Raw genomic sequence first — 23,903 nt, 5'->3', positions numbered from 1 at the left:
GAGATAACACAGAAGATTGGTCTGTCAAATCAGGTTCACCTAATTAGCAGTGCTGCTCACAATCGAGCTCTACTAATAATTTCAAGGATGTGAGTAGTCATGGGGCACTGGTGAGGCAAGCAGACGTCCAGGACCCCAGCTTGGGTTCACTGTCTTTCTTGTCACATCAGGTCACACTGCAGCTCAGGTTAACATATGAAGTTTCTAGATAGTAAGTTGAGCCCCATTACTTGTGCAGAAGAGGGACGTTGGGTCATGAAACATACCCATTTTATACTCAGATAGTTACATAGCTTCCGGGACATTTTCCAGGGAGTTATGCTCCATAAATTCCAACTTCCAGAACTGTTTTCTATAAGTAATATTAGATGACTAGGTACATCCTGTTAAAGAATTCCATGTATAAAAGATTTCCCACTCACAAACAACACGAATGTGCTTGCCAGGGGGTCTGTCAATAACTTATTTACAAGGAGGTTTAACCAGGTCATCCTCTCAGTATCTATAGATCTACCAAGGAGCTGAACCGAAGATTCAAAAGGCAGCTCGAGAAGACAAAGTAAAGTATTATAATGACGTGTGAAAGACCTGGAGTCAGTAAACCAAAAGGGAAGAATATACTCAGCATTTCACAATCTGAAAGAACTGAAGAAAAAATTCAAGCCTCGAGCTGCAATAGTGAAGGATTCTATGGGGAAAATATTAAATGATGCAGGAAGCATTAAAAGAAGATGGAAGGAGTACACAGAGCCACTATAAAAAAAAGACCTGGTCGACTTTCAACCATTTCAGGAGGTAACATAATCAGGAACCGGTGGTACTGAAGGAAGAGGTCCACGCTGCATTGAAGGCGTTGGTGAAAAACAAGGCTCCAGGAATTGACAGAATACCAATTGAGATGTTTCAGCAAATGGATGCAGTGCTGGAGGTGCTTACTCATCTATGCCAAGAAATTTGAAAGACAGATATCTGGTCAATCAACTGGAAGAGATCCATATTTATGCCTATTCCAAGCAAAGGTGATCCAACAGAATGAGAAGATTATCTAACAATATCATTAATATCACACACAAGTAAAATTTTGCTGAAGATCATTCAAAAGGGATTGCAGCAGTATATCAACAGAGAACTTCCAGGGATTCAAGCCAGATTCAGAAGAGGAGGTGGAACCAGGGATATCATCACTGATGTCAGATGGATTCTGGCTGAAAGCAGAGAATACCAGAAAGATGTTTTCATGTGTTTTATTGACTATGCAAAGGCATTCGACTGTGTGGATCATAACAAAATTATGGATAGCATTGTGAAAAATGGGAATTCCAGAACACTTAATTGTTCTCATGAGGAGCCTGTACATAGATCAAGAGGCAGTCCTTCGAACAGAACGAGGGAATGCTGCGTGGTTTAAAGTTAGGAAAGGTGTGTGTCTGGGTTGTACCCTTTCACCATACTTTTTCAATCTGTATGCTAGGAAAATAATCCAAGAAGCTGAGCTTTATGAAGAATGGGTATGGTAAATCAGTAGTAATTCCTGCCCTCCTCTTCTAGAATGCTAGAGAAAAACTTTCCCATAGAGAAGGGGTTTTCTTTCCTGGGGGATCCCATAGGTCTGTTAACTCTACCAAAAAGCAAAACACCCATTGCCATTGAGCCAATTCCAACTCACAGAGACCCTATAGGATAGAGAAGAGCTGCCTTATAGGGTTTCCAAGGAGCAGCTGAAGGATTCGAACAGCTGACCTTTTGGTGAGCAGCTGAGCTCTTAACCACTGTGGCACCAGAGTTCCCTGTTAAATCTACAGGGTTCCCCATAAGAAGTGTCAGAGTGGGAATGATCCATGTTTGCTCAGCCTTTGTCATGTCTGTGAGGAGTTGGAATAGTGTTTAAGAGGAAGAACATCTCATCTTCATTTAGGTTGTAATAAACTTGACCTTTATTGGAATCTCAGCTTGGAGATGAACACTCTGTGATTGCAGGTGTGGGAGGGAGGTGGGGGGAGGTATGAAGGGAGTGCTGTGTGTGTCAAACTCTAAATTCCATGAAACTGCCCTTAGAACAATGGGCAAAGAGATGACATGGCAGCTCATTTCCTGAGTCGCCAACAACTTCACAAATGCTTCTTTGCTGAGCAGCCCTGGTCAAATAGCACGTGTCATAGGCTCAGCCAGTCAATGCCGTATGTTCTTTATGCCTTGTGCAGAAGCATTCAGGGGAGATTCTGCAAAGACTGTGTCTTTTCCTACCTAGTTGAGTTTTCTTTGATTTCTGTCCATGAACTCTCTGGGCAGCAGATTAAGGCCAACCTACAGCTGACATGACCACAGGCACTGCCCTCTCAGCCAAGCCCAGGGGGCTCTGTCAGTGTGCACACCTCTGATCCACTTGAGGAAATTTAAACACATAAAAAACAAATGAGTTCTTTCTTTTTCCAGAGCATGACATCTCTACATCCTTAATCCACTGTAGAAAGTAAGTTACTTGATGGTTTATATTTAATGCCAACTACTATAGAGTTTCCTTGGATCCCAATAGCTTAATCAGTAGTTATGTTACATAGTTACAAATGTTTGGCAGGTTCACAGTTTCAGGGGTGTGATGAGTATGGATTGAGGCTGATGTTGGCTGCAAGGTGTGTATGCCTGTGTGTGTGTGTTAGTCACAGCGTGTGAGTGTCCACGTGGGTATGTGCGTATACACATATGTCATTGTGTATGTGTGCATCTGGTGTCTCTGTATGTCCGTGTGCCTGATGTTTCTGTGTATGAGTGTCAGTGTAAGTCTGGGTTTATATGTATATACTTAACTGTGTATATATGAGCCTGTCTAGTGTCTCTGTGTGAGTGTGTGTCTTTGTGTGCATGTGTGTGTTCGTACATGTCTCTGGTGTATGTGTGTCTAGAATAAACCAAAAAACCAAACCCGTTGTTGTCGAGTCGATTCTGACTCATAGCAACCCTGTAGGACAGAGTAGAGCTGCCCCATAGGGTTTCCGAGGAGTGGCTGGTGGATTTGAACTGCCGACCTTTTGGTTAGCAGCCGTAGTTCTTAACCACTATGCAACCAGGGTCTCCAGAATTCCAGAATAGTTTCTTTTGGAGCAATGTGCTGCCCACCCACCTCCACCTCACAATAAAAGCCTGCATCTTATGCTGTGGAAACCCTGGTGGCGTAGTGATTAAGAGCTACGGCTGCTAACCAAAAGGTCGGCAGTTCAAATCCACCAGCTACTCCTTGGAAACCCTATGGGGCAGTTCTACTCTGTCCTGTAAGATCATTATGAGTCAGAAATGACTTAATCAGTCACCAAATCTCTATATCTTCCACAAATAACTGTTTCTTGCAAGAGTTTCTTTAGTCCAGAATGTGACATTCCTTTGTCTCTTAGAGACTGGAGAGAGGAAACAATCCCCCAGGCGGAGGTGTTCAGCTTGCCTTTCCAGAACAGAGAGCCTTGAGAACAGGATGATTTGGTACCATTTCAGGTACGAGGTGCTGTGGCTCAAAGGAGGAGGATGCTATGTCACCAGAGGGGTCCCAAACAGGAGCACTGAGGGACAGAGTGAAGCACAGGAGAGAGCCTGCTCTGGAGGAGTCAGGGGCAAGGCCGAGGTAAGAGTAGACCAGACAAAGGGCCAAGGAGCTTGGTGGCTTGGGCCTGCAAAAGGAGAGCAGGAGCCCAGAGTGCTCATTCCCTTGGGAGGGGCCTGAGGGCCTCCTGCTGTGCCTTCTCCATGTAACTTCTACTGGTCTACCCATCGCCATTGCAGCAATACCTATCTCCTGCTATGGTAGTGTGACCTGCCTTCACCCTTCACCTGCTTCTGTTCTCAGTCTAGAATGTCCCACTGCTCCAAGGCCCTTCTCCTCACGACTGCCCCTCTGAGAGTTTCCCTTGCTCTCTCCCAGTCAGAATTCGCACCCTGGCTGCCCTCCCCATACTGTTCGGTTTGCTCTGAGATATAGCATGCATGACCATCAGCAACCGTCTCTGAACACTGCGTGCCTCTCACTCAGGAGTCCACGATCGCCAGAAAGGACTTGCGTTCATCTTTGCTTGGCTCCCATCTTTGCTAGCTCTCAATACCTCTACTGTCAAATTAAACAATCCACAAGGCCTCTGAGACATCCCTTCTGCTCTATCATCCTTTTCCACATGCGGCATGACTTCCTTGGCTCACTGGCCAAATCTTTATGTTTCTGCCCTCTGTTTCTGAGCTGATACTTTCCATTCCCTATGTACGTGGGATACCTGATGGGCCGTTCCCCACCCCACAAGACCCTGTTCTCCTGGAAGATGCTATCTTGACCCTATATCTAACATGATTTCACTCTAACAAGGTCACACAGCCCCCCCCCCAACCAGTTCCTCTCACGTTGACTCTGACTCATGGCAACCCATGGGTATCAGAGTAAAACTGTGTCCCACAGGGTTTTCAGTGATTCCCAGTAGATTCCCAGGCTTTTCTTTCAAGACACCTCTGGGTGGACTTGAACCTTAAGCCTTTTGGTTAGTAGCCAGCGTGTTAACCATTTGCCCCACCCAGGCACCTAAAATCAGTCTCTACAAAAGCCCTTTCACACTCCTTCTAACCCTCTGTTTGCTTATCAGTTCTTTACGTAGATCTGGAGTTGGCTGTTTTTTTCTCTTCTCTACGTAGTCATGTTTTGTCTCAGAATTTCAAAGCTTTGAGGAATTTGTGGTCCCTTGGTCTAATTCCCTCACTTTGTATATAGAACTGAGTCCGAGAGAATTTAGGTACCTGCCCCAAGTCCCACAGCCAGGTAGGGTGTCCTTGCTCATCTCTTTTTCTACTAATTGCCCCCTTCTAAGGGATTTGTCTATTTTTTTAGAGCAGCAATGGAGCCACGTAAAGGCCCTAGAGGGGACCATGGCTGCCTGGGGATAGAAGACAGACTCAGCAACAGTCTTCAAACCCAACCAGGTATATTTCTCCCTGTGACAACCATCAATAATTCTGTCTCAAGAGAGCTGCTTAAATTTGTGAAAATACTGACCTATAAACATTTACATAATATAATGTTTTCTAGGTTCACTCACGTTGTAGGATCATCACTCTTTCATTCCTATGGCTGAATAATATCCCATTGCATGGGTACACCACATTTGGTTTATCCATTCATCTGCTGATGGGCACTTGGTTTGTTTCTACCTTTTGGCTATTGAAAATAATGCTGCAATGAACTATAAGTATACAAAAATTATCTGTTTGAGTCCTCGCTTTCAAGTCTTTTGGGTATATACCTAAAAATGGAACATCTATGCTAAATGAAAGAAGCCAGACAGAAAGCCCACATATTGTGTGATTCTATCTACATGAAATATACAGAATAGGCAATTTCTGGAAAACAGATTTGTGGTTGCCAGGGACTGGGGGTGGGGTGAGGAATGGGGTGTTTCTGCTTAATGGGTACAGGATTTCCATTTGTGATGGTGAAAAAATTCTGAACTAGATAAAGGCTATGGTTGCACAACAATGTGAATATACTTAATGCCACTGGATTGCACATTTTAAAATGGTTGAAATAGTAAATTCTATGTCATATATATTTTGCTATAATAAAAACATATATACTTAAGAAAACCCAGTGTTGTTCTTTTCAAATGCATAGAATAAGTTAATTTGACAATTGACCGGAATTTTCCAAGTACAGCTCTTGCTGCATATACATAAATAAATAGATAAAGCAGTTGTACATAGAAAACCAATTGCTTGTAGACAATATGGGATATGGTTAACCCACTGGAAACCTTATCCCTGTGATTCAGTTTAAACCTGCTTTCATTCTGGACAGTATGTATAATACAAAGCATGTTTCAACTAAGTCCTGGTCAAGCTATGAATAAGGAAGACCAAAGAAGAATTGATGACTTCGAATTATGGTGCTAGTGAAGAATATTGAATATACCATGGACTTGCAGAAGAATGAACAAATCTGTCTTGGAAGAAGTACATCCTGAATGCTCTTTAGAAGCTAGGATGGTCAGACGTCATCTCATTTATTTTAGACATGTTGTCAGAAGGGACCAATCCCTGGAGAAGGCATCATGCTTGGTAAGGTAGAGAGGGTCAGTGAAAAAAGGGAGACCCTTGATGACATGGATTGACACAGTGGCTGCAACAATGGGCTCAAGCATAGCAACGATTGTGAGGATGACACAGGACTGGGCAGTATTTCGTTCTATTGTACATAGAGTCACTATGAGTAAGAGTTGACTCGATGGCACCTAACAACGACAGCAACAATGTTCTTACAGATTGAATTCTGTTCCTCCAAAAATTTATGCTAACGCCCAAAACTTTGGTACCTTGTTTGGAAATAGGGTTCTTGACAATGTTATCAGTAACATGAAGTCATACCACAGAGCAGGGTAGGTCCTAATCCAACCTGAGTGGTATCCCATAAAAGAGGAGAAGGGAACACACAGAGAGAGGAAAGATGGCCTTATGATGCTGGAGTTATACTACAGCTGCCAACCAAGGAACACCTGGAGTTATCAGTAGGTAAGAGACAAGAAAGGACCTTTCCCTAGAACCATCTGAGTTTCCTACCACTTAACATATGGATTTGGACTGCTGGCTTACAAAATTGCGTGAGCCAATTCCTTAAAATAAACCTCTCTTTCTCTAAATATATATATATTTTGCTGACTCTGTTTCTCTGGAAAACCCTGACTAATACAAGTACTTAATTATCATGATAAATAAGTGAAGGTGTTAATTACGCTCAACATTACATTCTGCTTTCTCATCTTTGATGTCATGATGACCAGGCAAGGATAGAATGAGTCTGATGGTTGATTAAGAAACAGCAATTTCAAGGGCACTGCCATGCTTCTGTTGTTTCTTTTACAAAAAAGAAAAAAGAAAGTGATGTTTTGTTCTTCTCTTTGTTAAATGTTTGTAGGCTTGAAAACAGATGTCATTCCATTGCTATTGTCAATCTATTAGCTCTATCCATAGCAGAGGAGAGTTTAGATCGCGTTACATCTGTGTACACAGAATGTAAGCATTTCAGTAATGAAAATGGGATTCAGAATGAGCAGTCAACATTCAATGCAAAAATAACTGCCATATATTTTGGACCCTCGATCTCTCACCATAACAGTAAAACTTGCTTGCAAAATGGGCTTCTCATCTCTGAGCCATATATATGCAAACACACGATTATAGAACATGTTTCTGGCAACATCAAACAGAGCTTGACCTGAATAACTCCTTCTTGGCCAATATATATGCCACAGCATTGGAATTACAGCTGCGGTATTTGATTTTATGGTGCTTAGAACCCAAAGTGATTATTTTCAAAAAAATACAATTAAAGTTCTTTTAAAATGGATATAAAATTTGCTGAAAGGTCCATTTTTCACAGCACTTATCCAAGCTTTAAAAGGTCCATTACTCAGGAGCCATTTTACGTGGTACCATTTCCAGTCTTTACATCAGATGTGAGGCAATTACAGAACAGAAGCCTCCACTGTCCACAGCTCACCCCCAAACTCTGCCACCACCCTGACTAAAACTGCTTCTGCCTTGAGGAAGATGCAGTCTGTGAAAGCACCAAAGGGGACTCACGGAACACAAGAGGGAGCAGACATCCGAGCAGCCCCGTGCTGGTTGATGGCTTTTGCCTCGAATGCCCCCAACCCTCCCAGTGGCTGCTCCCTGCTGGTCTGCCCCAAGCTCCTCTTCATCCTTACAGACCCCACTCTGATACCACCTCCCTTGGAAAGCCTCCATTACATTTGCACAGCTCACGGTTTATTATAACTGCTACTTAATGTTCCATTGCAGTCTAACGGTAGTGCACAGTTGACATGCTCAGCTGTTCATCACAAGATGAAAGGCTCAAGTTGACCCAGAGTTACCTCAGAAGAAAGGCCTGGCAATCTACTTCAGAAAAATCAGCCACTGAAAATCCTGTGGCGCACAGCTCAGCTCTGACACACTTGGGGTCTCCAGGAGTCAGAGTCGACAGTTTTTTGTTTGGTTTTAAATGTTTCATCTCCCATCATTATGAGGTTGCACATTCATCTTGGCTTCCCTACTAAAGGGTTTGGTAAACAATGGCTGGTCCAGTCAAAGCTGAGTGAATAATAAAGTGAAAATGTTTCACGTGGCACATGGAGATCTAACATTGCCATGGAGATATGTCTTCCAGTTTTATGGTGGTCTCATACTGTTAACACTTTTGGTAGGAAAGCAACTCACCTCAACTCTGTGGGCTGCCCGTAACTATGGAGCTTCTTCCAGCCTGGTAAGTGAGGTGATTTGGCAGAGTCACAGGAATGACAGGTGACTCCCTGCCCGGGACCACTCACTAGTATCTACATATCTGTCTATGTATCCATCCATCTGTCTACACATACACATGCACACTCACAAACACACTCATATATACATGAAGTCATAGCAGAAGTATATAAATATATGTATGCCCATTGCCGTTGAGTCAATTCCAAATCATAAGGACAGAGTAGAACTGCCCCATGGGGATCCCAAGGAGCAGCTGGCAGATTCAAACTGCTGACCTTTTGGTTAGCAGCCGAGCTCTTAATCACCAAGCCACCATGGCTCCCCAGGTAGCTAAGTCAGTCTATAAGTGCTGTACTGACAACTCCCAACAAGCAGCCCCAGGGGTGCTGCTGCAGGTACAAGGCTCCCAGTGTGTGGGCAGCACCAGCAGATGTGGAACAAAGTCACAGCCAAGAGTTCAGGAGGACACAACTGGCCTTGGATTCTAGCTGATTTATTTCTTTTATTGACGTAAAAACAAACAGAATTCATGGCAGACTCAGAAAAAAATGTGAGCCATTTATTATCATCACTAATGATTCGAAGTTGACCATTAGTTTTTAAAACAACTAAACTATAAAGATAATTGTTTGGTATGACGCTTGAGCTGGTTTTCTCTTTACAAGTGCCCATGTGATCATCTCACTTCTAAAGAAGCCTTCTCATCTTCACCTTCATGAAAAGCTTATTACAACTGAATTGTGCACGTGGCTTTTCAAGGAGCCTAGAAATAGAAACGAGAATAAAGAAGAACCATCCATGGACTATAAGGCTTACAAATGGACTGTCAAATTGAAGTAAGTGTTATTGGCTGACTATGAGTCAGGATCGGCTGAATGGTGATTTTGTTTTAGTTTCTCCCCCACACCCGCTGCCTTAAATTATACTATCCACAGAAGCATGGCTAGATGGAAGTCACAAGGGATAATGCTGTATCCCAGGACTAGGAACTATTGAGTATACAGGCACTGGCTATTACCGTCTGCATAAAGGGGTGAGGGAAGGAGTGGTTACTGAAAACCCGAAGCAGAATGTCACTTATGAAGGAACTATTTGAGAGGGGCTGTGGAGCCCTTGTGGCGCAGTGGTTAAGAGCTCAGCTGCTAACCAAAAGGTTGGTAGTTCAAATCCACCAGCTGCTCCTTGGAAACTCCATGTGGCAGTTTTACTCTGCTCTGTACAGCTGGACCAACAAGCAACATCGTGGTAAACTGAGAAAAGATTGAAGTTGTCGAAGATTTCCTTCTACTTGGATCCACATTCAACACCCATGGAAGCAGCCTTCGAGAAATCAAATGACTCGTTGCATTGGGCAAATCTGTGCAAAAAAAACCTCTTTAAAGTGTTAAAAAGCAAAGATGTCACTCTGAGGACTAAGAGGCACGTGACCCAAGCCATGGTGTTTTCGATTGCCTTATATGCATGTGAAAGCTGGACAATGAATGAGGAAGACCAAGAAGAATTGATGCCTTTGAATTGTGGTGGTGGTGAAGAATATTGACTATACCACGGACTGCCAAAAGAATGAACAAATCTGTCTTAGAAGAAGTACAACCAGAATTCTCCTTAAGAAGCAAGGATGGTGAGACTTTGTCTTACATAGTTCAAACATGTTATCAGGAGGGATCAGTCCCTGGAGAAGGACATCATGCTGGGCAGAGTACAGGGTCAGCGGAAAAGAGGAAGACCCTCAAAGAGGTGGATTGATACAGTGGCTACAACAATGAGCTCAAGCATAACATCAATCATGACTGTGGCACAGGACTGGGCAGTGTTTCATTCTTTTGTACATAGGGTTGCTATGAGTCGGAATCAACTGAACAGCACCTAACAACAACAACATAGGGTTGCTATGAGTCAGAATTGATTAGACTGCAATGAGTTTGCTTTTTTGGGTTTTTTTTGGCATTGTGTCTTTCAGAAGGAGCCCTGGTGGAGCAGTAGTTAGAGTGCTCAACTGCTAACTGAAATGTTGGTGGTTTGAGCCCACCGGAGGATCTGTGGGAGAAAAGTATGGCAGTCTGTTTCTCTAAGGATTTACAGCCTTGGGAACCCTACAGGGCAGTTCTAATTCTCTGCTATAGGGTTGCTACCAGTTGGAACCGATTCAAAGGCAGTGTGGGTTTTCATTTTTGCTTTGTGCCATTCAGTTGAGGGACATAGCACCACCTCCTTCCACTTACCGTGTTTTGTTCTTTTGCTCCCTTTCAGTCTATTTTCCACACAGCCTACTGACAGTCTTTTTGAAGTAGAAATCAGATCTTGTCACTTTCCTGCTTCAAACATTTCAAAGGTTTCACATTGCTCTTGGAATAAAATCAAAACTCCCTGTAACAGTGTGGATGTGTTGATCTCTGCCTAGCTCTCCCCCCTCACTATTCTCTCCCACACTCCACTGTCTCATGTCATGTGGGTCTATTTTCAGTTCCAGGCTCTTACCCACCTCTCTGGAGATTGAGGGCAAGTTCTTTCCTTTACTCCAAGAATTGTGCTCTCCCCATACTTTGAATTGTAGTGTCTTCTTATTCCCCATACAACCCAAAATCAAACCTGTTGCTACTGAGCTGAGTGTATGTTGACTCATGACAACCTCGTGTGTTACAGAATAGAACTGCTCCATAGGGTTTTCTTGGCTATAATATTTACAGAAGCAGATCACCAGGCCTTTCTTTCAAGGCACCACTGAGTAGGTTCAAATCACCAACTTTTAGGTTAGCAGTTGAGTGCAAACAATTTGCATCACCCGAAGACTTCTTATTACTCATAAAACCAAAAGAAAAACAAAAACCTGTTGCCATCAAGCCTATTCCGACTCACAGCAACCCTATAGGACAGAGTAGAACGGCCCCATAGGGTTTCCAAGACTGTAATCTTGAGGGAAGCAGACTGCCGCACCTGTCTCCTGTGGAGTGACTAGTGGGTTTGAAAGTCTGACTTTCTGTTAGCAGCTGAGTGCTTAACCACTGTACCACCAGGGGTCCTTATTTCTCAGTCCCCAACTTAAATCTAGTTCCCTCAAAAACGGTCTTCCTGAAGCCCCTCTCTCAAAAGCATGTTTATTCTCTAATTCAGGCCCTTCCTTCTTAAGATTTATCACAGTTTGTTCTAAGACTGCCTCTCCCACTAGCTCATGAGGGCAGGGATGTCATTGGTTGTGTCCCCCTGATGTTGTCCAGCACTCAACAATGTTGCTGGACAAATGCATTCTGGATGTTAAAAGGACACGTCATGACATAGACCTTCAAAGAAGGAGAAGCAGTCATTTTCATCATGTGTCACCTGAGTTTATAGCAAGACATGCAGATGGTTGTTGTTGTTGTTGTTAGGTGCCGTCGAGGCTGTTCCGACTCATAGCGACCCTATGCACAACAGAACGAAACACTGCCCAGTCCTGTGCCATCCTTACAATTGTTGTTATGCTTGAGCTCATTGTTGCAGCCACTGTGTCAATCCACCTTGTTGAGGGTCTTCCTCTTTTCAACTGACCCCGTACTCTGCCAAGAATGATGTCCTTCTCCAGGGACTGATTCCTCCTGACTACATGTCCGAAGTACACAAGATGCAGTCTTGCCATCCTTGCCTCTAAGGAGCATTCTGGCCACACTTCTTTCAAGACAAATTTGTTCATTCTTTTGGCAGTCCGTGGTATATTCAATATTCTTCGCCAACACCACAATTCAAAGGCGTCAACTTAGCAAAAGCAAAGAGACGAGTACAAAGATAGTATTTTACATCCACGGTGTTCTTTTCACCTCGCTCTGTAAACAAGCGTGCTGATCACAAGTAGATAAAAGACTTGAGCAGAGATAAAATGAAATAGAACTGAAAAAGATTTTAAGGACTTTGAAAGAGCAAATACAAAACATCCTTTAAAGAACTGCCTATAATGAATTTTGATTTGAATGTAAGTGTGGAGCAGGGAAATTATAAAATGAGAATTCTTACGGGTATTCAGCACCAGGAAATTATATACATTTACACACACACAAACATTACCTTGTCGTATTGCAGTGTTCTTTATAGAATGATCATTTCTCTAAATGGTTGTTTGAGGATTGTAGTCTTTTAAGAAAGATAACTCCCTCTATTTATTCACACAACACAGATTTACTGATACCCACTATGCACCAGGCACTCTTGTGTGCACCGGAAACAGACAATAACAATAACAACAAGTAACAGTAAGAGCAAAAGGCAGGCATGTCAGGTATTGATAGCTGCAATAGGACAAAACAGTGGAAAGAGGTAGGGGGCTCTGAGGAGAGTTGCTATTTTATATGGATGGTCATGGAAGGCTTTATGGCGACAGTGATGTTTTAACAGAGATGGACCCATGCAGATATATGGGGAGAATGTTCAAGGTGAATGGAATAGCAGGTAAAAGAGCCCTGAGGCAGGAGTGTTCTTGTATGGAATGTATTGATGCCCATTTGTCTGAAGCGGGGTGAGTGAGGGGGAGGTGATATGGTTACAGAGGTGCCAGCTGGAGGAGATCATGTCATGTGGGATGTCACATTTTACCGTGAGTGAGATGGGGAACTATCGGAGTGGATTCCAGAAGAGTGACTTGATTTGTCCACATTTTAAGGGGTGAACTCTTACTGTGCTAAGAACTGTTGTCATGCATCTGTTAGAGCAGGAAAAAAGTTGGGGCTCCAGGACTGCCAAGTCAGTATAGATTGGATTGTTTCCCCCCAAAAGATATGCTTAAGTCCTAACCCCCGATGCCTGTGAACGTGACCTTCTTTGGAAATGGGCTCTTTAAAGGTGTTATCAGTTTACATGAGGTCACGGTGGAGTAGGGTGGGACCTAGTCCAGTATAAGTGGTGCCCTTATAAAAGAGGAGAAGAAACACAGGGGAAGACGGGCATGGGAAGATGAAGTGGAGATTGGAGTGATGTATCTACAAGCTGTGGAACAGCAAGGATCGATAGCCGTCACCAGAAGCTAGGAGAGAGGCATGGAGCAGATTCTTCCTTAAAAAAAAAAAATAGAGCCTACAAAAATAACTAACCTTGCTAACACCTTGATTTTGCCTCCAAAACTGTGATGCAACACACTTCCATTCTTCTAAGTGGTTCAGTTTGTGGTTCTTTATTACAGGGGCCCTAAGACACGAATACAAGGAGCAGCCCATTAGGAGATGATGGTGACTCAGGCAGGTGGTAGCAGAGTGGGTAGTGAAGGCCACCAGAATCCAGATGCTTTTTGTCTATAGAGACAGGACAGTCTGGACTGTCTGAATACAGGAGTGAGAGATTGAGAGGAGACAGGTCCAATACTCTTGGCCTGAGCAACGGGGAGACTGAGCTTCTATTTACAGAGACGAGTTGAGGAGAGAAGCAGGCTGATGGTGGGCGGAGAAGTAGATGCTTCCAGAGGAGATATTCGTTTTGCTATTGCCCCCCACCCCTTTTTTATTGGAAAGGATGTTGTCATTGATTGACTCGCACTGGGAGAAGGATGAATGCGAAAATGACAAGGCTGCCCCTAACCTTGGTATTCTCCCCTTCCCCCATCTCGTACTCTAACAAGTAAAGAGATTATTGAAAGGATAGTTTGGTTATTGCTCTGAGGCCCTTAAGCAGCCCTTCAGGGTCGTTCCTACAGCGGGCATGTCATACTGTTTACCGGCTGCCATGGAGTCAACTCAAACTCATGGGTGACCCCGTGTGTGTTAGATTAGAGCTGTACTCCATAAGGCTTCCAATGGCTGATTTTTTGGAAGTAGATTGCCATACCTTTCTTCCAAGGTACTTCTGGGTGGACTCAAACTTCCAAACTTTCAGTTAGCAGCTAAAAAGTTTAACCTTTTTTACCACCCACCAAAAAAAAAAGAACCCATGCAGTTGAGTCGATTCCGACTCATAGCAACCCTATAGGACAGAGTGGAACTGCCCCATGCTGTTTCCAAGGAGCGCCTGGTGGATTGGAACTGCTGACCTTTAGGTTAGCAGCTGTAGCTCTTAACCACTACACCACCAGCATTTCCTTCACCACCCAAGCGCTCCAGTTTATAGCTCAATTATAGTTGATGTGTTCCAAGGATAACCACTGCATAGGCTACTCTCACATTGCCCTGGTCTATCTCTGCACTTGTGTGTTCAACAGACCAGGCCTCCACATTTCGTGGAGTGAATGAATACGGAAACTCCAAGCGGCCTTTCATAGATTTTGAAAACACCCCACAGCCTTTTTTCTTACTTTTGACTAAAGACATCTCTTTAAATACTGATATCCCTCATAATTTCCCCTGCCTTGAGAATGGCAAGGAATAAGCCTTCTTTTAAGCTCAGGAGAATTCAGCTAAATCTTTCCTCATTTTACGTTTTCACAACTCCTGTGGGTTTCCGTATGTGGGATGCCTTCCATCTGTGACTGTGACGCCTTTCTGTCCCAGCAGCCTAACCTGGCTGCAGAGAGCTCCTCTGTAATCCGTGGCTTTGATGATCTTCCAGACAAACATCACACGTAAGAAAAGTCTGTGCTTGCCATCTGCATTTAAGGTCAAAACCTTGACATGTATTTTGTGATTTCTTTTTCCTCTGGAGGGAAAAAATCTTAACTTTATCTGTCTCCACAAAGATCATGTTTCTTTTTTTAACCTCAAAAAGGACTGTGACAATAAGCCTTGTTAATAAGAAAAATAAAATGGAGATATATTAGCAAGGTTGTGAACCATGGCTTATTTATGGGGATCAAGGTCACCAACAGGCAGAGGTGAGGATGAGGTGTGTGATTGCAGAAGTGTTATCTTCATTTCATGTGAGACATTCCAGCCAAGCGTGTTATAAGAATTCCCGACGTGAACACACACTATTGATTCAAAGCTGCCACCTGCTACTTGGCCATATTGAGAAGCAGGAGCTTAATACATCAGATGTTATCTGCTATTTAGTCTCTGGTGGTGGCCCAGAATCAATATCCTTAAATCAAGAATCTCTATATTAGGCAGGAGCAAGACCATTTATTATAATTCCAGTCTTTCAGTGTTGTTAGCATGTGGAAGCAGCCTCAGCACTCTACAGTTCCACGGCACATGGTCCCACATATCTCCTTCCGGTAGTCTTCCTAATGAAATTCTCTGTGTACTAAAAATTTATTGTGCTCAGCAAGAAGAGCAAAAGGCAGTCATTTCAACAGGACAAGGGGATATCATGTGGTTTAAAATTAGGAAAGTGTGCATCAGGGTTGTATCCTTTCACCATACTTATTCAGTCTGTATGCTGAGTGAGCAACCCGAGAAGCTGGACGATATGAAGAAGAACAGGGCATCATGATTGGAGGAAGACTCATTAAAAACCTGCAGTAAGCAGATGACACAACCTTGCTTGCTGAACGTGAAGAGAACTTAAGTATTTACTGATGTATTTTCATGTCGAAAAATCAAACGACTCACTTCATTGGGCAAATCTGGTGCAAAAAACCTCTTTAAAGTGTTCAAAAGCAAAGATGTCATCTTCTTGACTAAGGTGCACCTGACTCAAGCCATGGTATTTTCAGTCACCTCATATGCATGCAAAAGCTGGACAATGAATAAGGAAGACCAAGGAAGAATTGACGCATTTGAATTATGGTGTTGTTGAAGAATATTGAATATACCGTGGACTTTCAGAAGAATGAACAAATCTATCTTAGAAGTACAGTTAGAATTCTCCTTAGAAGTGGGGATGGCGAGACTTCATCTCACATACTTTGTACATGTTATAAGGAGGAACCAGTCCCTGGAGAAGGACATCGTGCTTGGTAAGGTAGAGGGTCAGTGAAAAAGAGGAAGACTCTTGACTAGATGGATTGACACAGTGGCTGCAACAATGGGCTCAAGCATAACCAGGATTGTGAGGATGGTGCAGGACAGGGCAGTGTTTCCTTCTGTTGTACGTAGGGCTGCCATGGCACTTAACAACAACAACACTGTTGGAAAACTGGGTCTAGTTTTTAAGATATCTCGGTAGTATTTTGGTAAAGTCTCAATGGGAAATTAAAAACCCTTGGATCCATATGGCAGTCATACATCTTGGTTCATAAAGAAACAGCTCCTATCTGTGAATTTGAGTCATTAGTAATCACGATAGCTAGTATTTGTAGAGCAGGCATCACGTGCCAGGATCTGGTATAATCACTTCGCTCAATTCATCCTCCAAACTTCACCAAAGCCAGGGGCTCATTTTAGCTTCCATTTTTTACAATGAGGAAATGAAGCTCAGAAATGTTAAGGAATATTCTGAGGTTGCCAAGCTGGTTAAATAGAAGGATTAGATTCAAACACAGAGTGCTTGTTCAGCCACTGGCCTATACTCTCCTTAACCATGGGGTTTTAAAAAAGGAGTTTGTACTTAACCTTTTTTTTTTTTTTTGATGAAACAGTGATAAATGCTGTTAAGTCCAGGGTGTGTTTTTCTCACTTAAGGTATTAGATTGAGAAACCCATGCCTCCATTTTAACAATAAGAAAATTGTGAAAATTCAGAAGCAAGGTGGCCAAACATTTTGGTTGTAGTTTAAGGAATCTAATTGGGGTTTTGTTTTTCTGTAGCAAAGCTAAATTGGACTTGAACTACTCTGCCAGTGTTATTCAGGGGAACTTAATAAAAGGAAGGAAATTAGCAAGAATCAGGGCCTACAGAATAATGGAAATTTGAGTGACTCAATAAATATCTATCATTATTGATGTCACCAGAAACCTGGTTTCACAGAAATAATTATGATAATGCATAAACAACCACCAGCACAATTTCTCAAGCAGCTGCTAAAGATCAGGTGCTGTGCCAGGTATTTTTTCACATTATTCCAATTGAACCTCAAACAGTCCAGTAAAGAAAACCACGTACCACCTGTATCTACTCTGACTTCATTGCAAAGGCTCTTAGTCATTAGGATATGTTGCTTGCTGGATAATAAGAGGAGCAAAACCTAATTTCAGATCACATGCAGGTATCTACAAATTAAGGATTGTGGGTTATGTTCATTTATTCATGCAAACATCTACTTTGAAAGATTGAGCCAATATTTATTGAGCAGCTTGTGTGTGTTAAAAGCTGCAGTTGTACGGAAACCAGGAAGATTCAGTTCTCACCTAGTCAGCACTATATTTGAGGGAAATTAAATAAATGGAAGGAGTGAGTCATTCCCACCCAGGAATACAGGAAAATAGTCCCAGAGGGCAAACGTCAAAAAAGCTGAAAATTGGAGAGTAAGAACAATTGAATGGGAGGAGAAGGGGGAAGGGCAGTCCAGTCAGAAAAATAGAAAGGGTACCAAATAAAGAAATAAAAATAAGGACTTGCCATCAAGTAGGTTCTGGCTCATGGCGACCCCACGTGTGCAGAGTAGAGCTGTGCTCTGTAGGGTTTTCGAGGCCGTGACCCTTTCATAAGCGGATCACCAGGGCGTTTCTCCAGTGCACCTCTGGGTGGGTTTGAACCACCAAACTTGAGGTTAGTAGTTGAACACTTAGCTGCTTGCGGTACACAGGGACTGCTAAAGGAAGGGTAAAGTCACAGAAATAAGGAGTTGTTTTTTTGTTTACTTAGCTAAAAAAAAAATGAAGTTTTGGGTAGAATGGAATCATTCTCCGTCTAAATCACCTAAAATAAAATTCCATTTAATATTTCTTATCTCCTTCATTGAACAGCTCACTGGAATGAAAACCTGAGATAAGAGCATACGCGAATATTTTGTTACATTTAAGATTTTTTTTTTAATAGAAGATAAAGGGATTAAAGAACCCCACCCACATTTGGCTACTGCTAAGTAATGGAAACGCTGGTGGCATAGTGGTTAAGTGCTAAGGCTGCTAACCAAAAGGTGGACGTTCAAATCCACCAGGCGCTCCTTGGAAACTCTAGGGGCGGTTCTACTCTGCCCTATAGGGTCGCTATGAGTTGGCATCAACTGGACGGCAATGGGTTTTTTTTGTTGTTTTGTTTTTGGTTTTTGGTTTTAAGGTTAAGCGCGTTGGATTAAGGCTGTGGCCTCGCAAATCCAGTCCTGTCTTACGTGGGCAAAATGAAGTGAGCGCTCTAATTTGACCTTATTGCGCAGTTTTGAATAAACGTTCTTATGTGATCGTCACCCTTCGCTTTAAAAATAGGTGTTTATTCACTCTGCTGCAGAAATGCTTTCACAGAATGTGTTTCTCACCAGGGTTTTTAAATATTTACATGGGCTGATTAATAATTTATAGCTGGCATTCTCGACCTCGGAGTCTTGAATAATTGATACGTTCATTTAAGATTTGCCACCGCTCTGCGTCGGGATGAAGTGCATCAATCTTAGTTCCGCAGCGCTTCAAGAGTGAAAGTTTACGGGGAAATCGGGCTTGCCTGTGCTTTCATGGAGGTCGAAAATAAGGCCTATAAGCCAATATGCTGGAGCGATGCTTGCACGTGCCAGACGCTTGCCTTCCTCAGAAAGGGAAGGGTGTCTGGATTGGAAGACACCCCGCAGCACCAGGACCCTCACACCAACACTGAGCAGAGGGTTCTGTCGGCTGTGCTTTTAGTTAATTAAAGGACAAGGACGCAGGTGTGCTAACTAAATTCCACGGTGTCTCCCTATCCATTTTAAGTTATTTGAGAGTGGCCTAAAATGTGTGGGTGCACACACATGTGGTGTGTTTCTACAGGCATGTCTGTTTATGTGCTTGGGTGTGGACACGTGTGCATGTTGAGCACGTGTGTACACATGGGCGTATATGTTCTTGTGTGTTTTCACGTGTGTGTGTGCATGTGGGCATGTGTGTGTGTACACACGTGAGTGTGTATCTCTAATGACCACCAGTTTAGTTATCATAATATTTTCAAGAAAAGAAAATCTATCAAAGAGATAGGAAAATGGTCCTCAGTTTTTGTGTGATTGTCATCTTAACTGTCAAATTGTCCACACCAAAATGTTCATTTTTAACTCCCCTTTTTTTCAGAGAACCGAATTTATCTGTTAATCGTGGTTTGATATCAAAATAATTACTCTGTTTAAAAAAAGAAATATCCAACTTGGCAATTTTAGAGGACTTATATATATTTAAAAAAGGAGAATAATATAACTTTTCATTATTTTTTCCGCTGGCCATTCAGTTTGGTGTCACCATAAATGAAGTTTCATGTAGGAATCCCCTACATAGGTCATTGGCCCTGGGCACCACCATGAAGCAGGCATATTAGTTATTTATTTCCCTTTAACTTCACCCACAGAGCCCCCAATTCCTCATCTTGGTGACAGTGCTCCGTCCACAATGTAATCATTTGCATACATTCGGTCTCAACTACTGGAAAATCTTACTCTTTAGTTAGTTTGTTTATTTATTTTCATTTACAAAATATCTTTCTAACATAATAGTGGGGAAGATTTTATGGCACTATAATTTCTGCCCCACTTTTTCTTTAGACAGAAAAATGTCAGTTTTGTTTTTTTTCAAGATATCAGATGGCAATATGTTCTTGGAATATGGGTTTATTCTCAATCTTCAGGCACCAATAGTGGGATGGTTAATTTTATGGTCAACTAGTCTAGATTTTGCTATGACAGCATTTACATGTGATCACCATTTAAATCAGTAAAGGGAATTACCGTCCATAACGTGGGTGGGCCTCGTTTCATTAGTGGAAGGCCTTAAGAGCCAAACTGAGGCTTCCTGAGTGAGTAAGATTCTGCCTCAAGACTGTAAATAGACATCCTGCCAGAATTACCAGCCTCCACCTTGCCTCCGATTTAGGACACAAGGCTGCTGGAGTTTCCAACCTGTCACTTGACCTATGAACTTTGGCATTGCCAGCCCCCCACAATCTCATAAGCCAGTTTTTAAAAATCAATCTCTCTTTTTCAACGTGTATATATTTTATTGGTTGTTCTGTCTTTCAGGAAAGCCCTGACTAGAACAAGTAGTCATGATAATCCCAGTACTCTTTGCAGTGATGGATTTGAAGTGGACATGTGTCTCTGTCAGAGTTCCAGGCAGAAGACCAAATCTGCTCTAGACACTGACCACTGGAGAATAGTATGTAATACAAAGATAGGTGCTTTTTACCATCACTGGAAATGCTGGAGAAGCAAAGTCAGGAGATGCCACTGGATACTGGTGTAACAGCACAGAATCTGGCCACACAGAGTCCAGGGGCTATTCCTCCTGTTCCCACCATCACTGGCCCCACCACAATGGCCACATCTCATAGATAGTGACATGTCGATTGCAGTCGTCCTACACTCATTCTAATCCACTGGCAACCACAGCAGCAGGAAGTGGCTCCCACCTCACTTTTGCCTCTAACATTTCACACAATTGTCTCTCACTGGCAGGTTATCATCCAGAAATCTAGCTGTTAGGAATTTTAAGAATTGTAGCTTTTAGACTTCTAACCTTTGCAATATAAAAGCTAAAAAAACCAAACCAAGCCCATTGCCATTGAGTCGTTTTTGACTTATAGTGACCCTATATAGACCCTGCAGGACAGAGTAAAACTGCCCCATAGGGTTTCCAAAGAGCAGCTGGTGGATTCGAACTGTCAAACTTTTGGTTAACGGTGAGCTCTTAACCACTGCATCACCAGGGAGGGGATTGCATATCAGGGGCGAGAATGTTAGATGAGTCCTAATAGGCAATAATCAGCATAGTATTTGACTTAATTTTTGCCTTTGGAACATCTGAGGAAGACTGCTGTTGGACTTCTCTGAAAGTATTATACCCTGCTAATAGATACGCTTGAGAAAAACTTCTCATTCTTTCTTTGGATGTAGCGTTATGAAGATGGGATGCTTGAAACTATGGTTTTCTTCTTGTACCCATAAAGGGTGACAGCCAATAAATCAAGGATAACAGTAGAATGGAAATTACTCTGGTCCTTGACAACATAGCTGTGTCATCAAATTGTTGGGTTCTTGTTAAATGCTGTTGAGTCGGTTCCGACTCATAGCTACTCTACGTACAACAGAATGAAAACATTGCCTCATGCTGCACCATCCTCACAATCATTACTATGTTTGAGCCCATTATTGCAGCCACTGTGTCAATCCATCTCACTGAGGGTCTTCCTCTTTCTCGCTGACCCTCTACCAAGCATGATGTCCTTCTCCAGGGACTGATCCCTCCTGATAACGTGTCCAAAGTATGTGAGTCAAAGCCTCACCATACTCCCTTCTAAAGAGCATTCTGACTGTACTTCTTCCAAGACATATTTGCTTGTTTTTTATGGCAGTCTATGATATATTCAATATTCTGCACCAACACCATAACTCAAATGCATTAGTTCTGCTCTGGTCTTTCTAATTCATTTTCCAACTTTCACACGCACATGCAGCAATTGAAAATACCATGGCTTGGATCAGGTGCGCCTTAGTCCTCAAAGTCCTCACAGTGACATCTTTGTTAATACTTTAAAGTGAATCTCATAGACAGTAGTCAATAACAGACTTTGAAACTATAGCTATGTCATAAAGAAATGTTTGAATTTCTTTTCTTGAAATTGTTGTATGTAGCCCAGTCAACCTAAATATGCAAATAGGTCTGACCGTCCACTTTCACATTTCTCTCTTTGATTTTACAATCTAGAAATAAGTGGGAATCTCTTATCTCAGAACTCCTGTTCTAAAGCTAATCTATGTATATAAGTGGTCTGTCTTATTTCTAACACTGAATGCCAGGTAGAGTATATTGCCCATTCTGATTAAAAAAAAATGTTGTTGCCATATGTTAATCTAATTTGCATGCCAAATTTCCCAGCAGAAAAAAATGGTCTCGTTTAACACATCTGCAACACCAGCTGTCATCATGGTCATTGGGCAAAACATGGAATACAGCAAAGTGTTCCAACACTTCTCTTGGGGTGAGGTAAAATTTAGACTGGCATTTGCGTTATCTGTCTGTCCACCCACCTACCTTTGGATTCCAACGCCTATTACATGCTGATTTGACTTCAAAAATTGATAGAAGAATAAGATCATATAAATTTAGAAATGCTGATTAATCCCAAAGTGCTTATTTTTGGCCTACGATGTGATGTCCACTGTACTAGGTGTTGGGGCTACAGGGTGGAAAGGATATGGTCTCAGGAAATCTCACTCCAGCAGGAGACCTCACTTCACAGGGTCTTTTCTCTAAGAATCACATAACATTGAGAAGGTGAATAACTGTTGTTGTTAGGTGCCATTGAGTCAGTTTCGACTCACAATGGTCCTATGTACCACAAAATGAAACACTGCCCAGTCCTGTGCTGTGCTCACAATCATTGTTATGTTTGAGCCCATTGTTGCAGTCATTGTGCCAGTTCATCTCACGGAGGGTATTCCTCTTTTTTGCTGAAAGCAAAAGGAAAACCTGATGAAGTCAAAGAGCTGAACAGAAGATTTCAAAGGGTGGCTCGTAAAGACAAAGTATTATAATGACATGTGCAAAGAGCTGGAGATAGAAAACTAAAAGGGAAGAGCACACTTGACATTTCTCAAGCTGTAAGAACTGAAGAAAAAATTCAAGCCTCGAGTTGCAATAGTGAAGGATCCAAAAAAAAAAAAAAAACCAAACCCACTGCCGTCAAGCCAATTCTAACTCTTGGCGATCCTATAGGACAGAGTAGAACTGCCCCACAGAGTTTCCAAGGAGCTCCTGGCGGGTTTGAACTGCCGACCTTTTGGTTAGCAGCCGTTAGCACTTAACCGCTACACCACCAGGGTTTCCAGTGAAGGACTGTATAGAGAAAATATTAAACGGCACAGGAAGCATCAAAAGAAGATGGAAGGAATACACAGAGTCATTATGCCAAAAGGAATTGGTCCAAGTTCAACCATTTCAAGAGGTAGCATATGATCAGGAACCAATGGTACTGAAGGAAGAAATCCAAGCTGCACTGAAGACATTGGTGAAAAACAAGGCCCCAGGAATTGACAGAATATCAATTGAGATGTTTCAACAAATGAATGCGGTGCTGGAAGTGCTCACTTGTCTATGCCAAGAAGTTTGGAAGACAGCTACCTGGCCAACTGACTAGAAGAGACTCATATTTATGCTTATTCCCATGAAAGATGATCCAATCAAATGCGGAAATTATTGAACAATATCACTAATATCACAGGCAAGCAAAAGTTTGCTGTAGATCATTCAAAAGTTGTTGCAGCAGTGTTGACAGGAGACTGCCATAAATTCAGGCCAGTTTCAGAAGAGAACATAGAACCAGGGATTTCATTGCTGACTTCACATGGATGCTGGCTGAAAGAGAGAATACCAGAAAGATGTTTACCTGTGTGGGAGAAACAATGCCACTGGATGGTTTGAGCCTGTTTGGTACAGGCCCTTCAACTCTCTAGAGGTAGGAAACACAAAACCAAAGACTTCACAAATAAATTTTTTATGGATTTTATCGTATGCCAGGCTTTGCCACATCTGTTCTGTGCTGTAAAATTGTTTGCTGCTGTTGTTAGTTATTGCTGAGTAGATTCTGAATCATGGCGACCCCATGGGAATCAGAGCAGAATTGCACTATAGGGTTTTACAGGCTGTTTCCTTTCAGAAGCAAATCACTAGGCCTTACTTCTGAGGCATCTCTGGGTGGGTTCAAACCACCAACATTTTGGCGAGTAGTTGAGTGCTTAACCATTTCCAC

Source organism: Elephas maximus, chromosome 2 (assembly GCF_024166365.1).
Source record: "Elephas maximus indicus isolate mEleMax1 chromosome 2, mEleMax1 primary haplotype, whole genome shotgun sequence".
Classification (NCBI taxonomy): Eukaryota; Metazoa; Chordata; class Mammalia; order Proboscidea; family Elephantidae; genus Elephas; species Elephas maximus.
The sequence above is the reverse complement of the archived record's forward strand: the minus strand, read 5'-3'. Positions refer to the sequence as shown.